Below are 18,646 nucleotides of genomic sequence, written 5' to 3'. Positions count from 1 at the left end.
GCCGTTATGTTTCCGTAGCGTCTGATTCAGCTGAGACGTTACAGAGACTGACGGCAGATAACTGTGTGATTACAAGAAAATGGCTTCTGCCTGGTGAAACAATGCGGCTTATTATCGTTTCAATTAGAGCGCAGTGTTTTGTTTTGTTTTGTTTTTTAATCTATGAGTATATCTGCCTGCACTGTACGACTCACAGTGCTTTAATACATCAGGCGTCCTCCGTCAGGTTTTATCACTGTTGCTGATTTGCTCCGGTGCACGTGGTTATCAAGTATTCAAACGGTGTTCAGAGCGACACACTACAGTCAGCTTTGCTCCTGAGAGGCGGGAAAAGAAAGGTCAAAATGTTCCCAGGCACTCACACGTCGGGGATGACTTACTGACATATCTCAGTGCCATTCTTAACCCGGAGGTCCTCCAGACTACCTCGGGTTTCATGATTAAAACTGACCCAGATTTTACTGAAATGTAGGCCAAATGTTTCTGCAGCTTCTGCAATTTGGATATTGCGCTCTGCTATATTTTGATCTCAGCTGTATTCTGATTCATTGTGCAGCCCTAAGAACTACCACAGAAGAAGAGAAATCCCTGTTGCGATGACATCATAAGGAAAATCTGAAAAATAGAACCAGCTAGTTATTGATTACACTCTTTGTGAATGCATTCCTTAATAAGTACCATTGTCCTTACTTGTCATCAATAAATTCATTGCTCCCCATTCTTGATTTTAAGAATAATTCATAACATTAAGTCTATTTTCTGTTAATTCACTGCTTTTAATATCTATTTACAGGACAGAATGTGACTATACATTAAGAAAACAGTACATTAATGTAAGCGATGACTATTTGTCAATGAGTCATTAACCATCTGCGACAGTAGATGCTTGAAAACTGACCCACAGCTTTACAGGTCCTGACCATTAAAAACACAGCACTTCCTGTTGGTGGGTTGGTTTTTTTTTTCTTTCACACTAAAAGCACTCTGTTCTTTGAAAGCCTGCCCCCCCCCCCCCTTCTCCACTCCATTATCAACACAAGCATGTTAAACCCTCGACTTTATCGTTCATTATTGATAGCTCGGCAAGAAGCCTTCCCCTCCTGGCGCGATGGGAAAATGGTTAAGGCAGAGATGTAAAAAGACGAGGTGGGTTAAGGAGTTTGTTGGAGCCAGCCGGCCTCTGAATGGGCTGAGCCGTGTTTAAGTGAGGGAACTGGGCCTGTTGTCGTGTATTAATGTTCTCCAACTGAAAACCGCCAGGGCAAGGTGTGCATTAGAGAGGACGGCCCAGCGTGTGTCCTGCATCTGAGCGTGTGTTTGGAATATAAAGTGTGGATATGTGTGTTTTATTGTGGTTATTGTATAGCACTTACAAAGCACGGCTAACGGCAACGATGAGATCAAGCGATTTACATCCCTCTCACTGATGATTTTGTTGCTACAGCTATCAAGCTATCAGCTCCCGTACTGCGCAAATACTGTAAATGAATCTTTACAGTAATGACTGAACAACTATAATTTCTGATAATATAAAAAAAAGGGCTATTTGATTTCAGACAGGGGAAAACAAATGCAGGATTCTCATTTATAGCCAGTGACCATAGATTGTTGTCACCAGAATGACTGTAGCGAGCAGTCATTATCATCTGTAACTAGGTAGCTAATGAAGCTAACATATGTCACTAATGATGTGCTACTAATGTGGCACTAATGTCACTTCACCTATGAAGCTATCAGCTCTGGCACAAGCGCAAATACCATTGATGAGTGTTGTTACAGTATGACAAAAATGTTTTATACATTTTGAAACAATGGCTACTTGATTCAGACTTTGAAACATAAGTGAAGGATTTGGATTTCTAGCCGCTGACTGCCGATTTTGTTGGCTAAAACGACTGTTGCCACCAACTTTAACTAGGTAGCTAATCAAGCTAACATTAGCGGGATGGATGGAAACGCCTTCTCAGGCTGATGTTTTTAATGTTTGAACTTGACTTGTCTAATAAAGGGATTTAGATAAGATATGTAGATTCGTTGCCTGGCTTACTTAGCTCAGACATTCAATTTAAACCTTACTGTTTATATTTTCAAGCTGTACTTTTTCACTTTTAACATTAAATGAGAAAAGGCTCTGAGGGCTGTTTGACAAATGTTGAACAATGTTACGCTATCACGGCTAAAAAGGTAGGTCAGAGTTGCCTCATCCGTCCTTAAACTTTTACTAAAGTGTTTTTATTTTTTTGAAAAGTTAACACAAAAACCATCAAACCACTTTAAATGCATAGTGTCACTCTTACACGGCTACAAGCCTCCACTTCATGTGAGGAAATCTGAAGCTTGTCAGGCCTGCCATGCAAACAGCAGCTAGGCTGTGATTGGAAAATTGCCATTCTGGAAAGCTAATGGTTAACTGAAGCATGACACCTCTTCATTTTACAGCCATTTTGACAGCTTTTGAGTCTAAATAAGACCTTTGACAGGGCAGCACAGGTTCTACGTGTGAGACTGATATAGCCGGGGTCGTGTCTCTGTAAAAGCTGTGGCAAGGCCTTTTGTTTATGAGCTGGATAACTCTGACAGAGCATCAATCCCTCACATTTCAGCCAAGGACGCGAAGAAAAAAATGTCAGCTTTGACAGATGATGCAGCCTGGGATTTTTCGCCGTAAAAGCGGAGGACTATCCAGTTTACACCGCTGCTCCGAGACACTTCTCGTACGGTCATTAATCCTCAGAAAAGCCACCTATACACGGTGAAGAGGCACCGGTGTGACCTCGTGCTAAAGAGCAACAGGTCAAGTGACTGCTTACTTGAGTGTGGACAGAGAGAAAAGATAAAAAAAAAACCATGAGGATAAAGAGGCACAATGAGGAAATTATGTTCAACAGGTACATGAATCACATCTTGATCTTGATTTTGCTCTCCGTGTGCAGAATCTGACGTATTATTCTGCTATTACATGCCAAATAGATCAACGATATAATCTAAAATGTATAAAGCAATTAAAATGAGACTTTGCATTCGATTATATCGTCTCATGCTGAACCAATCGGAGACATTTCAGCAGGAAGGCGTCCGTAAACACGTCGGCGTAGTCAACATCCCAGCAGGACTGCAGCCATGGCAACGTAAACACATATAACAAGGCTGCTGTTCAGCCTCAGATGCCATGAATTAAATGGTTTCATGCTCTCAAAATTAAAAGTAATGTTGGCTGATTGCATTGCTGGTTAATTGCATTGGTTGAACAACAAAGACACACACACATACACACACACACACACACAATGCCAGGGGGTTATCTCAACGACACAGCCCAGTATGACTCACAGCCCCGACCATTAGCCCAAACATGTGAGAGGAAAGATAAGTCTAACCTACAAACAGAGTAGTGACACTTATAAAACATTGATCAGACCACCACTATAGCCTGTGGACCAATCAGCCGCCTCCCTTCCCACTTAATCTCCTTCCCCCTCCACCATCCATCCCTCTCTGTGCGATGCTTAACGTCCCACTGCCTCCTCTTCCACCCCACTTGTCTTTAGCTGTAGATGGTGGATGCAGGCTTATACCTGTTGACCTACATTACTGTCTTGACAGGCCCGCACAGAGGACATTGCTTCTATCCTATCGAGAGCACAGTCATGTATAGAAGGGGCCATCCTTTCACTGAACTCAGGCAAATACTGTATCATAGCAAAGCAGCCAGTCGTGCTTTTATCCTTAGAAGAACGAAACATCTGCAGAGAACAAACAGCAGAATTTCACAGAAAAACACAGTTGGGATAAATCTCCTTACTACATTCTGGTTTTCTTTTTCTTTTGCTACTTTCAAAGTTCAAAATGTCCACGTTAACAACATTTCCCTATGATTGCTAACTTACTATCAAAACGGTAAAGTTTTCCACAGCCTATCCTCACCAATTTACAATCAAAGCTCAACTGGAAGGACGTTATTATGACCCATATTTACAGTTCATGTTCAATTACGACAAAGTATGAAGAGCAAAAGAAGGATGTTAGCTTCAAGTGCATTACCAAAACTCAACAGAGACTTACTTAGATGGTTAAGTTAAATAGCAAGCAAACAACAAAGGCATTCGTGATGCAACCATCAGGATGTTTTGAGGACGGTGATATATGTTGTTATGGGAGTCAGAGGCACCTGTTTAGTCCTTCAGGTCTGAGGATGTATTGTTACCAACATGCAAAAAGCAATACTATAGCATTTACTGCCCCCCACCAGATAATATGATGATACAAAAGAATAATAATAAACCAGTCGGGCTCCTAGCAGGGAAGATTAAGGCTGTGGAAGGTGATGAATCCAGAGTGAAACCTCGGCAGGGTTACAGGAAGGTGGATGTCAGATGAAAGAGTCAAACATTAAGCCACCAGAGAGTCAGGAGTAGCTCATATAGATCCACCTGATTTCTCTTTATACTCACATCTGTACACCAGCAGTTAAGTCAGACCAGCTATCCAGATTGCTCTCTTACAGGTTTTATACCGGTAGTTGTCGTGGGACTCGACGCTCAGCACCCTAAAAACTGTTGACCTACATCTGATCGACTTTCATAAAGAGAGCAACTCTCTTTTGGAACATTGTGAAAGTGTCCAGGCCATTTATGGACGGAAAGTCGATGCTGGTGCTCGCTGGTTTCAGTTTGTTACAAACAATGTTCCCCACAGGCTCCATCTGTTGTCTGACATAACTGTTTCAGAATGATATTAGTTCTGCGAGACATTTCTCCAGCGTTGGCACAGTGTAAATACTGTGTGGAGATTCAGAGCGCAGGCCTGGAAACACAAGCTACGTCTGCAGAGATTGTAATTTCTACATTACACAGATACCATGAATCAAACACATTGCGTACATACTGTCAGAGAGAAACATTTGCATTACATTGGCAAAAGGTCTATTGATCTTACACAGAGTTATTAAATGTAGACACCGCTACAAAATAATAATAGTCACAACAACCAAGCAGCAAACTCAACCAGTTCCCCAAAAAAAAAACAGCTCCCGATTGAGCAGCACTCACTACGACACATCTGCATCAAGTCTCTTTCATCTATGGAAGGTAAAGCTGATGTTTAATTTACTCTTGTCTTTGAAATATTCCCTTTCATTTCAGTAGCCGTGCTTTTCTCTAAACTCTCAGACCGTTTGTCTCCGGGATCTTTTTTCCGGTAATGTCGTTTCGGTTTTTGTAAACGCTTTGATGAACTGGCGCAGGCTGACGCATTATTGCGGTACATAAAACTGGAGATAGAAGAGCAAAAATAAAATATGTGTGAATGAAAAGATCACTGATCAAAACTTTAACCATGCACAAGGTAATAAACAACGCCGTGTGAAAGCTGTCCCAATTCAAAGGCTCCTCCAAATGCGGCCTTCTTTTCCCTCTTTTTGGAGGATGCATGACTACTATCCTTCGCAGCCTCACATATACCAAGATATATGCACGCCCAAAAGAGAAGAAAGAAAGAAAGAAAGAAAGAAAGAAAGAAAGAAAGAAAGAAAGAAAGAAAGAAAGAAAATGGCGACATCGCGTGGCGTAGATCGTCACTTTCGTGGGCTGGGCGGCAGAAATCATGACGTAAGAATAAATCTGGTGACACAACCAGGAAATGCTTCGAAGGCTAGACCATCCCACTTAACAACGGTTGATGCGCTTCACAAGGTCTCTCCGAAGGACTCGCCTTCGAAGGCCACAAAGGTCGGGTCCTTGGAAAGATGCAGCCTCTGAACTGGTTCACAGCCTGTTGCTACAGCAGCTCTGTTCTTTGGCTCAGGGCCTGTTTGCTTTGTGCTACTCAGTGAGCGAGCTGCTGAACAACAAGTTTAGCAGCTGTTTGATAAAGATGCAGCTCATCTTAGTCACTGCCAACCATATCCAGCTACCTCACGCCTCACTCATATGTGAGACTGTCGAGCTAGCATGTTTTGGGAAAATCTGGCCACACTTTCTCTGCCATTCTGTGTGACTAGATCGCTCATATCTTTAGAAGTACATCAGCTTAGCCTTGTGGAAGACTCTTTTCATGTGCAATGAGTGCAGGCAGACGGGCCGTTACATACGTAGACAGACAGGTGGCCTGTATATTATCTCACGGATGAAATGAAACAAGTGGACAGGCTTATAAGATACTGCCACAGATACTGGCTTTTATTTGTCAGAGCATTTGATTTATTGATTGCTGTCTGGATATTAAGAGACTTTCTACAAATATAATAAAACATGCTTCTGGAATAACTTTCCAACCGTACTGATGCAGGGTCAGTATGAATATCAGTGTGGACAAATCCACAACCTGCTCCACTGATGGCAAAATGATCAGTCGATACAGAAACATGTTCTGAATTCACTGTGTGAATACAGGCCACAGAAAAAAATTCAGTTGAGAAGAAAAAATGAAACATTTGTGGATTAACAAAATCTGCTCTCTATCCGGAGTCTCTCGAGAATAAAACAAAGCATCTCTTTGTACTCTGTAAGATAAAACAATTGGCACAGGTCATTTTTAGATTACAGTAACGGCCAGAAGTCTGCAAACTGACAATTATGGACTACATGTGACTTTCGACTGGTCTCCTCTTATCTTCCTGAAATGCTAAATATATCCTGTCTTCTCTCTCCGCCAAACAGCCTCTGAGCTAACGTGGGCTGCTGGGCAGTGGCGGGTCGGGGTGTGAAGGGATGACATGCGTCCAGTGGAGAAGCTCCCATCAGCGGATCTCAGCTGCAGAGAGTTTGAGGCTCAGCCGCTGACTCATACCGGTCCACATGACTTCACACACTGATGCTCACTGATAACGTGCCGGGATTAGGGCCACCGTGTGTCGATATGTGAGTTTGTGCATGAATGTGTGGGCGTGTGTGTGTGTGTGTGTGTCTGAGTGCTAAGGCCTAAGTAAAAGCCACAGATATGCACACCCTATATAGCCACTGGATCCTGCTGGTAGCCCCCACCAGCAGCTACAGATTGTGACCGGATTCCAGTGAGCTTCTCTGGTGCGGGTCGAGACCCGCCTAAGGGGTCGCAACATGAGTCTAAGAGGTCATGAGATGTTTATGAGAGACAGAACAAGGAAGGGACCGAACATTTTGCTTTGCTTTTTGCTCACAAGATGAAGTGTTTAGATTCTTCTGTCAGTTCTAAATGTCTCATTGAAATGTGTCATTGAAGTGTAAAAGGTTTTTGCTGTATGTAGCTGGATGCTTTGGCTCTATTTTTCTATGCCTGCTTTACTCACTGTATCCCAGAAAAAAAGAATTAGGAGTTGATAATACAGTCAGAGCCTGTTAATATCAGATGTGCAACTAATACAAAGTGACACCGGGTGTGTTCTCAGTCTCATATATCGCACGGTTAAGCTAAGCTTGTTTTGCCCCGCAACTCTTTCTCTTCACTCCTTTTTCTGTCTCTCTTTCTTTCTGCTCTCAGAGTCTCACTCTCTCCTGTCTCATCAGTTCATCTTTAGAGTTGCATCTGATGAAACCATTCTGCTCTGGAGTCCAGTATCTCACAACAAAGTAAATACAAACACACTTTTTACGAATACGGTCATTGTATATTTAAATATAAATGCTATAAATAAATTAGAGCACATCCACACACACCTCACACAGATGTACCGACAAAGGCAATGATTGGCATGTGCAAGATGAGATGTAGCAGGCATCATGCATGTCCAAGGACAGTCTATCAGAAAACACAGCCAATGGCAATGTACTGATTTTCATGTCTGGTTATATGCTTAACATAACGGCTGCTACTTATCTAAAAAAAACTATCCTTAAAACCCTTGATAATATATGAGATCCTCGAGATGACGTTTGAGGAAATGTGGCTGTATTAACGGTGCAAAATAATGTAAAGGACTTCTAGTCGGAAACATTCAAAAGTTGACTTAAGGTATCATAAAAAGGGAAGAAATAAACGTTTTGACATTATGAAGTTGTGTTGCACAGATTTCTACTTAAGTTAAGCTCATCCCAGTCCAAAGTTCCTGTGCTCGTGGTGTAAACACTGACACTCCCCTCAGTCTCAGGACTTAGGACTCAGAAAATACTCAGGATTTAAAGACTCTGCAAGGGTGGTGAATCTATTTTTTTGTCTTTCCAAAACTAAATATACTGTAGAAGAGAAAGATGTAAAGGTGCGTTTATCTGCTTTAACATGCTGCGAGGCTAACTAGCTGATCAGCCTACATACACCAGAAACTGGCTCATACACATTACCTCACAAGACGACGACAGGTAACAGTAACATAATAAAGTCCCAGACGCTCATGAAGATGTCAGGTGACATAAACCATGACAGCTCTCAGATATATGTCCCATCACTCAGCAAATACATGTAAATCCCAAAACCAAAAATACAAAAGAGAAGACACGTAAACAATTAAGCGAAGTAGCTTATAAGCCTGCCTACAGAAGTAAACATTACTTCCTAGTAGGCATTACTTCAAAGACCATTACTGACTACAGTAGTTTGCATGATATTACAGGTGATGTGAACAAAATAAAGTCCCAAGAAACATTAAATATTCAGCATGAGACAGCGTTTACGACAAACTCATGGAGCTAACGTTAGCTTAATTAGATAGCGAGCTACAGCTGATGAGAGCAGCTGGAAACATTCAGAACGCCCCGAGTGACTGTGTGTAAACTATGACAGCTCTTAGATCCCTTACTTTACTACTCAGCACACACACACACATACACACACACACACACACACACACACACACACTAAATCACTTCAGGGGGATTGACTTGAGCACGCTGAGAAAGTAGCAGCCATCATTACCTTGTCTCCTTGTAAACCACGAGGGCCAGAGCAATCATCACCCTTAAACACAACGTACCCTATTACTCTGTGTGCACACACACACACATGCACACACACACACATGCACACACACGGTCCATTTCTGCAGAGGGATAAATTACCGGTAGGGAAATGCACAGTGGCACAGCCGTCCGAGGCAGAGGAAATGAAGAGGCTTAGCTGGGAGGATAACAGAACGACAGGGGAAAAAAAAACTAAAACCAAATAATTCATAATGCATCGCAGCATGCTGCATAACTGCACAATCAGGAGTACTGCCTATTTTTTTTTTTTTTTCCTGGAGCGTTACAAAATAGACGAGACAGCAGCTTACGCGGCTAAAGAGGTGAAGGACCTACTTTCTGCTGTTTGGCGTTTTAGGTGAAGGAGGTCACGCTATTTTTAAACCGAACAATGTAAAGCGACTGACCACCGCCGCCGCTGCTACATGAGGAGTGTGATTGGATGAGTGACAACGCGACCGCCAGATGAATTCACTTTAACACTACATGATCCCTTTGGTAACTAATTAATAATCGGGAGCTTAACTGTTTCTCATTAAAGTGGCTCCACCATTTTGTGTTTGCTCTGTTGCAGCAAAAAAAAAAAAAACAACTCACAACAAACAAAGATGTGCAGCACATTTATATTTCAGCAGCATGCGGCCTCCTCCTCCTCCTCCTCCTCCTCCTGCATCTCACGGCTGACTTAGGGAGTTGTCTTTTTTTCCTTAAACACACAGGGGGGTTTAAAAGAAGCTTGTGCCTGGCTTAATTAGAGTTAACGCTGGCAGCGCTGTGGATGCTGCACAACCAGAGCTCTGCATGGATGCTGGAGCCAGAACAGGCCGGCGAGCAGGCACACAACAAACCCTCCCCACCCACCCGTGGACTACGTACAGCTAACGAGCCTATGTGCTGCACGTTTAGCATCTCTTTACACTAACAGATAGCTGCATTTAACTCTCAGCATGTCAGAACAAACGCACCCGCAGCTCCCTGTCCAATCTTGTGATCTGTGTGCAAACAATAGGTGGGTAAAATACTTGTAAATCAAGAACAGTTGAACTGTAATGACACAATAACAAGAGAGTTGAAGATTTGAGATGTGGTCCTGCAGCATTACAAGCACATCAATCAATCTAATGGGCCCACTGGACGAGCATTAGCCCACAGCTGCTGCTCTGACAGGTTACACAGCGTTAACATGCCACACACATCAGAGCGAATCTCTTTTTTCTTTCTCTCTCTCTTTTTTTTTTTTACATCAGCTAAGTCTCTGCGTCCCTCTTTTGTTGTAATTTCCTGCAGTTTCATGCCCGGGCATCAAAGAGAGCACAGCTGTGTCATTGGATGAACGCTTTAATCTATTCAGCCAGCGCATCTGTGCGCTCTGTCTTACGCTACGTCATTAGCCGCTCGCCATAATATGTTTATTTGTGTGTGTGTGCATGTGTGTGTGTGTTTGTGTGTGTGTGTGGCTGGTTTAGCGAGTATTCACGTGAGTGCATATGCATCCAGTCATGCGCACAAAGATGTAATGTATGAGTCTCGCTGCATATGTGCTCTGACATGAGTGTGCGCTCTCTTCATGCAGGAATCAACACACACACACTGACAAAGACACACACACAACATGACATGAGAGGATAATGAGGGACTTTTTTTTTTCTTTTTCTTTTTTTTTTTATGCCTGAAGTTGTGTTGGTTTCCCGGCTAAAGGCAATACCGAGGCATCACATCGCAGACGCTAATCTGTGTGATGGTAAAGTTTTTCCCGAGCGGCGCTAAATTTAGGCCGGATTGCTGCTTCTGACTGACGAGGGATAAGAAGCCACACAGAAAAGGAAGAGGAGGAGTGATGATGAGTGAAGAAGGAGGGAAGCTCCACAGGAGATCCCCCCCCACACGAGCCACAACATCCTCGTCCCAGAAACCACCAGGAGTTGACATTGTTTCAGCCCGGTCGTCCGGTAAAACTTCTCTGTTTTCACACCGGCCAACACGTGAACGCGTCCGCTGTGTCGACCAGAAGCGCGAGAGGAATCCTGATCGCAGAGAATTGACTGTGAGAACTGAACAGGAGTCAATTTTTATAGAGCCAACAACCGAATGTTTGGACAGATTAAATTGTCTTGGCTCATATAAATCACTGTCAGCCAACTGCGTCCGATCACAAAGTCATCCACTCTGTGTAATTAGCTGAGGAGCAGGACGCTATTTGTCTCCTGCGACGCTGAATGAACGAATTCCACTCGTCTGGTCAGAACAAATGAGATTCTGAGCACTTGTTGGTCAAAAGGGGAATACAGTTGTCCCGTCTGAGCTCAGTGGCTTTGACTGATTACGCTGTAGTGTTTATTTAAATCAGACCTTAACGTTAGTGGGCTTTACTCCTATTGACTATTTGCTAAATCACCAAGTTTGAGTTCGGAGGATGTTAATGGTTTACAAATTAAGGCCCCGAGACACCAGGCGAACTGTCGGCTGTCAGTCATTGTTGGAGCGATTGGTCAGTGTTTGCGGCTCTTGTTGTTACAGTATGGCCGGCAGCGTTGGCACTAGTCAGCTCTTCTCAGTGGCTTTTTGGCTGATTCAGCGTGTCGAATTGGTGTCAGAAGCAAATAGGTGAGAGAAATCACTCCGATTGGCTGTTCGGCCATTGAAAAATAAAGGGAAAGCCTCCTGAGCCTGTTGCTGTAGTATCTATGATTTTACCCACAAAACCTATCTCTATCTAACGGATGTGTGACTTATTAGACTCTTGTTTTAAAGTGGGTCAGTGAGAAAACAATGGCAAATCAACCAAAGGTAGCCTTTTTTAACCTATTGTTAATAGATTTGCTAGCTAAAAATCAACAAAAATAAAGTTCCTGGCTAGAAATCTGATGCCTGCCTTTGTGTTCCACTGTCTGAAATCGAGGACCCATTGATTTAAGACTCACTAGTTTTTAATCAGCACATGTGACACCTTCATCACAGGAGGCTGCACATGATGTCACCGGTGAGAGAGACAGTGAACAGTCGATTTTACTAAGATAAAAGGACCGCATGTTCGGGTAAAGAAGGTCTAAAGGTCAGACTGAGGGATGCAGCGGCTTCAAATACACAAGCTCGGTCCGCTGCTTCACACTGTTTCATAGATACCTCTCAGACGGAGGACACAGTGTGGATGGTGGAGAGGATGCTGTGATGTAAGCCTGCATCTTCAACCTCTCAGCTTCCTTTGAAGTCTCCCCATGGGGTTGTGGGAGCTGGGGGTTGGTAATGAATCAAGCTGAGCCGTAATGAACGTCCTTATTCAAGTCTGCTTTGATGAAATTCCACCTGGCTGATCTCAAATCACAGAACAAAACAGTCAGGGCCTGCTAACAACTGTTATGAAAGCTACACGGGTTGGCAGCATGATGGAGAGCATCGGGCGACATTCGAGGATCCCTTCAGGATACATTACTCTGTTCCTTCCCTTCCTTACTTCCCCTGCGATCACTGAGTAGGATGAAATCTGATGAGAGCATCTACATTTGCACAAATGTTTAAGGCCGAGTCTTCGCGGCTGTCATGCCTCCGCAGCTATCTGCGTCTATCAGTTATCCACCCTGAGTGGAATCTAAACAAATGAGACATTATTTATTGTTGTGAACCTAAACTGGAGCGCCCGGTGTTACTAATATGCACATGTGCGGCAATTAAGATGTTTAAGAGCTCTGCAGAGTAATTAACCCAGCGAGAGGCCTGTCCATGCTATAGCACATTGTGTGAATACATCAAACACATTAAAACGTCATAAAAGGCGCCGAACTGATCGTCTCTGTGGAATAATCACCCCGTTAACAAAGTTGTCGTGATGAATACATTACTTATCTCTCAATTCATTAAACAGTCACTGTCTGTGTGTCGCATCAGGCCGTAGAAATTAGCAAAAAAAAAAAAAGGCTTTTTCACACTTCTGCAGCAGCACCGTCGACGACAAGTACAAGTCTGGGGCCCATCTGGAAGCCTGCGGTCTTCACGATAGGTAGAAGGAGACTGCCAGGAGTAACAAAAGAAGTAAGTAATTATAGAGTTGGATCTCATAGACAAAGCATGCAATAGACTGCCAACAGCGTTTAGCTGCGCAGAGCGGCAACTGCTGCTGCCGCTGCAGGTTATGAGCTGTGTTTATGGTGACTTTTTGGTGTTCAGCTGGACTTTTAACGCTGCCGTAAAACCGTCTCCTCTAAGCCACAGTCTGAGTGAGGATTACACTCGAGAGTTCAACGGAAAAAAAAGACAAAATGAAGTTGAGAATTAGGGATTCAACAAGGTAAGCACCGGATTGAAGTTCTTGTGTCAGCTTTTATTCCTTCATTGCCTTAAAAAAAAAGTAAGTTTTAGTTTAAATCTAATTCTCATTTAACAATATTATACTTAAACATTTTTTTGGGAAACTAAATGTACTCCGAGCCAAGGTCAGAACTGGCCTCTGTAATAAAGCGGATGTCGAACAAATGAGAGTCGATGCAGACGAAGCAAACGTTTCCAAAAAAGCGCCCCGGGGGAAGACGCAGACACACCAATTGGCTTTCTAATGCTGCCCATTCCAAACAGGTATCGCTTTAATAGTGATTAAACTGGAATTAGGCTCCAACTGGTTACTGCAGCAGTTTACATGCACACAAACACACACACACACCGACACAGGAAATGCTTCAAGTTTGCAGCAGATTTAGGCCTCTATTGCACACAGAGAACCAGGCACAATCTCCTCCTCCTTCCCAACATACAGGGTATATTCTCTCACACACACACACACACACGCCTACAAAGACATAGCGTAGCTCCTTCAGGCCGGAGGGTGGGTGACAGAGCTGTAAGGGCCAGCGCTGTGTTGGGCAGCAACAGGGGCAGATGCAGCGCTGAGTAGCCCGAGGGTATCGCTGAGTATTCAAGCTTCACTGGGCCTCTTCATCAGCGCCCTCTGATGCCTTAGCCCCATGACCAACAGCACGCACACACACGCACACACACACACACACACACACACACACACTAGCGGCAAACAAAGCCAGTCAGGCCTTTTCGGACAAGGGGGGAACCGGGAAAGAAGTAGAACAGCCTCATTGAGCGCAGACGCACACAAGTAAGACTGAGGGAGCTGGAGAGGATGTAGGTTATGGAGGACCGTCTCCCTCCTGCTAATTCTGATGCTGACGGAGTATCTGGGTTAACTCTTTGTGTGAGTGTGTGTGTGTGTTTGTGTGTGTGTGAGAGACATCTCATGACACAGCTCAAACACTTTAGATCCGTGACAAACAGCGTTTTAATTTGGCTGCTGGGTGTCAGATACCACCAAATGTTTCACATATTTGATTTTTTAAGGAGCCCCTTTTTTTAAGGAGGATTTCTTAACGTCCAAACCAACAGAAGCTCCTCTCTCCCACAGAAAACATGGCTCCTGAAATCATCATCAGCAGTCCCGCCTTAAATTCCACCACTTTATGACATCACTACATCACCATGTCACTGATCCGCGTAATTTACTGTCTCGCAGCTGGTTTGGCATGTTAGAACTGAATGTGCACAGCTTCTCTGTAGTTGTTAGCAGTGCTGGCTCGGGCATGTTTGAGCTGACCAATCAGAACAGACTGGGTCAGTCGGAGGCGGGGCCTTAAAGAGACAGGAGCTGAAACCAGACAGAGGGAGAATATACAGAGCTGCAGAACTGGACAGTCTAAGAAAACTGGTGTGTTTTTTGAGCCGTAAAGCTTGTAAACATATTCTAGCAGAAACCCAGAATGAAATCATGAACCTGAAAATGAGAATAATATGTCTCCTTAAAGGTTTAACTCTAATTTCACCACCGTTTGACAAGGAAGATTTCCATATTAGATTATAAAGACATGATGTAACTGCAGCAACATTTCCTAGACGCTAACATGAGACCCATCCCCACACACACACACACACATTATTTCCTCCTATATCTTTCTCAATTGCTTTATCCTCGTCTCTCCTCCTCTGTCATAACGTCTCCTTCACACACTCCATCTCTCGCTGTCTTCATCTCTCTTTCTCTCTCTTACACAGACAGAAACACACAACTCTTACAAGCACACACAACCTCATTTTGTTACCGACACGCCAAGTCATGCAGAAAACACAAGGGAAGCTCTTTTTCTTTCTTTTTTTTTTTAATCCTGGGACAAAAAAAAAAAAATGCAAAATGCAATAACCTGGGACAAAAGTGCTGACATCTGAAGATGAGGCTGCCGCTCAGACGGACGACTCAGTTGCAGCTTAAATGAGCAGGAAGCGAGACACAGACAGATAGATTGACTCCTCTCTCTCTCTCTCTCTCTCCGGGCTTCTGATCCTCTTATTCTCCCACTTCTGTTTCCCCTCATCTCCCCCATTTATCCCCCATTCTTATCCCACTACTCTACCCATCTGTATTTCCCTTTCATGCTCCTCTCCTCCACCAACCACATCTGGGCTGCATAGCTCAATCCCTCTGTCCTCATCCTCCACCTGTCCCGCTCTACCTCTCCCACTCTCATAACCTTCCTTCTCACGTCTCGCTTCTTCCTCCCTTTCTCTCTTCATCTTCCCCCCCTTTTTTTTTTCTCTTGCATTTGCTCCCCTCACTCCCTTGATTAGCGAGATCGGCCAGCGCCGAGCCGGCCAGACATTTCGAGAGGCTCCTATATAAATAGAGGGGGCTGAATCAGACGCTTCAATTACAGATAACACATTCACACGATTGAGATGTTGGGCCAGGTGGCACAGGAAGGTCAAGTCTTGAGGGTTTAGGAAGTAGCACGGCAAAGACAAGCAGTGCTCGATTTGCTCTTCTTCTGGTCAAATTATTCATCGTACGACTCCCTCTGACTCTTACGTAATTGTGAATTTGTGCGAGCAAACGGAGGGCTGCCTCCTCACAGACGAGCGAGAGCGGTCTAGTGCGGAGCCATAGGGACTAAAATAGTTGGTCATGTGTTCATTATCGCTCTCCTCTTTTTTTAAAGTGCTCACCCGGTATCCAGAAACATTAAACAGGAGAGGACCTTCGAGTGGGTCCGTGACTGTGAGAGAGAGGGAGAGTGTGAAGGGAACGAGGTTGTGGGATTGTGATAACTTCAAAGGTTATTATTATTATTACTGCAGGCTGAAGCCATGCTCTGGCATCCCTCAAGCTTTGATCATTATGTAAAGCTGTTGTGTGCTTGGCGCTGCCACTGAATACATTACAGAGTGGATAACCAGGCAGCGTGCAGGCGGGCGCGCACAGACCCGACACATTGACTCAGCTTCTAAGTTTTCCTCTTATTTCTAAATTAATCGCCGTCATCTCACCAGTGAAGAGAACGTTCTTATCTAATCTCACCTGGATGTGAGATGACGGCGGCGAGGAGGACGCAGAGTGGCTTCACTGACCGTTAAAACGCTATTTAAAGGGGCACTCCGGCGCCTTTTTTTTTCTTTTTACACACTGCATGAGGATCATCAGCGTGGCGGTCGGGAGAAGGACGACACAAGGCTGTGAAAACAGTTGTATAACATCTATTTTGGTTTCTGGGGGAGTTTTGTTAAGGAAATGATGATATCATCAAGGTTACCTCGGCTTCAGCTGGAGGCAAATTTATTACAGAAAGTCTGCAAAGAAAACTCACAAAACCAGGTGTGTAGTGGAAGGTAACACATATTCCAGTCAGTTTTACGTTCATATGGAGTTTAACAACATTTTAGGCTTTTATAACGTCTATCTGTTGTATATAAACGGACACATGTTAGCATTCTGGTACCCGAGAAAGAAAAGAAACACTCACAATCTCAGCTAACAACTGCTTGTCATTTTGAGCTTGTAGCTAGCCTAGAGGTAGTTAAAACATAGTGGATAGCAGACAGCAGTTCTGATATCATCAAAGTTATCACAGTCTGCAAAGAAAACTCACAGAACCAGGTGTGTGGTGGAAGGTAAGACATATTCAGGCTAGTTTTACCTTCATAGTTATCTGAAGAATGGTGTTTAACATCTATTTGTTGTATATAAACTGATGTAGGTTTCTAGAGTGGTGTCACACAGCGAGAGCAATCTACACAACGGTGTTCCAGCACTAGAGGAACGTCTGGCTGCACATGTTAGCATTCTCATGTTAGCATTCACATGTTAGCATTCTCATGTTAGCATTCTCATGGAGCTTTCTCGAGGAAGAAAGAAACCAAAAGGTAAAGCCCTGCAGAGTAGTGTTGAGTGGATCCCATTTTGAAAAGCTAACAACTGCTAACTTGCCATTTTGCGCTTGTAGCTAGCTAAGAGGTAGTTAAAACACAGTGGATAGCGGACAGCAGTTGGCACATAGCGGAACGGAGGAGAATGCCATCAGAAACAGTCGGTCAGTGGCAGGCTTACATCCAGCTGCCATTGCCACCTGCTGCCTTAAAGGTGCAATAGGTAGGAACTTCATACTTCAAACAAATAGGGGGCAGAATATCACAAGAGTCACCTGCTAACTGCTGCTAACTATAGCTGCCGTGAGTTCAGATAACCTGAGCAGCTAGCGGTCATATTAGCTGACTCTGCCAGGACAAGGGAGTGTTGGCTGAGGTACAGAAGGGGTTAGCAGATAGATAGATAGATAGATAGATAGATAGATAGATAGATAGATAGATAGATAGATAGATAGATAGATAGATAGATAGATAGATCCCTGAGAGGAAATTCGGTCATCACAGCACAATAGCCTGTTAGCACGTTAGCATGCATCTTCTAAAGATATCTCTGCAACACATAACATATTTGACATGACATTAGCACTGTTATTTCCTCACATTCAGCTAAAATCCTTACATACTGCAGCTTTAATTGATAAGGTGAATCAATGCATACAGATGAATTGCAAGTCAAGATACAATTAACCTGCCTATACCCGGTTGTTTGCAAAATGAGTTGTTTTGACAAGATCTGGGTAATGTTTTGCATTTTGGCTTAAATTTTAAGCTCATCAATTGACCATTTGTGGAAAAAGCTGACCATAATTCATCCATCGATCAACTTATGGACTGATAGTTTCAGTCCCAGCTGCAGTTCACATCAGGACGGCCGTCGACTGGAGGTCACAACTCGCTTCCTTCATGCTAGATCACCACAAACCGCCTCCGCTGTGTCTTCCACAGTCACATGTATGAAGCGTGTTCTAGGACACGACGTCGGCCTCCTGACAGCCTTCATGGTTTCTGTGCTACATGTTATTATTACCCCTATTAATAGAGTGTTGCTGTTCGGGCGATTATGAGCTTAGGAGGAGGAGGAGGAGGAGGAGGAGGAGGTGGTGGGGAGGAGGAGGGGGGAACCCCGGCTCACAGGGGCCTAACAGCCACCACTTTTAATTTTCATCCACACGTTCTAATCCGAAAGCCACACTGAACTTGAAAACAAGCCATCTGTTCTGTTCCTGCCCCCCTTTTTTTCTTTTACCTGGCCCACATTAGCCTCCACACACACACACACACACACACACACACACACAGAAACAAACATGGGGCAGTCCAAATTAATGTCTTGCACTGTCATCATCACTGTCATAAATCTAAAAGGAGGAGTGCTAACAATAAAAAGAGAGTGGAGGAAGATGAAGATATATGACAACATCACACACACACACACACACACACACACACACACACACACTGCTGGATCACAAGCCTGTAGGTGCATTACACTGATTTTTTTTTTTTTTTGGGGGGGGGAGATTTTTTTTTTAAACATCGACATTAATACCTCCTTGTTTGACAGTTAAATGACAGCACTCAATGATAACCAC

At 43.7% G+C, this 18,646-nt stretch overlaps 1 protein-coding gene across 1 annotated transcript in view; it reads right to left on the bottom strand.

Annotated features, from left to right (window-relative positions):
- pak5 (p21 protein (Cdc42/Rac)-activated kinase 5) overlaps positions 1–18,646 on the bottom strand; it is a 74,015-nt gene that overhangs the window by 54,804 nt on the left and 565 nt on the right. The window lies entirely within an intron of this gene.

This window comes from Acanthopagrus latus, chromosome 22 (genome assembly GCF_904848185.1).
Source record: "Acanthopagrus latus isolate v.2019 chromosome 22, fAcaLat1.1, whole genome shotgun sequence".
NCBI classification, from domain to species: domain Eukaryota; kingdom Metazoa; phylum Chordata; class Actinopteri; order Spariformes; family Sparidae; genus Acanthopagrus; species Acanthopagrus latus.
Note: the sequence above shows the minus strand (reverse complement) of the source record. Positions and strands in the feature narration are given on the sequence as shown.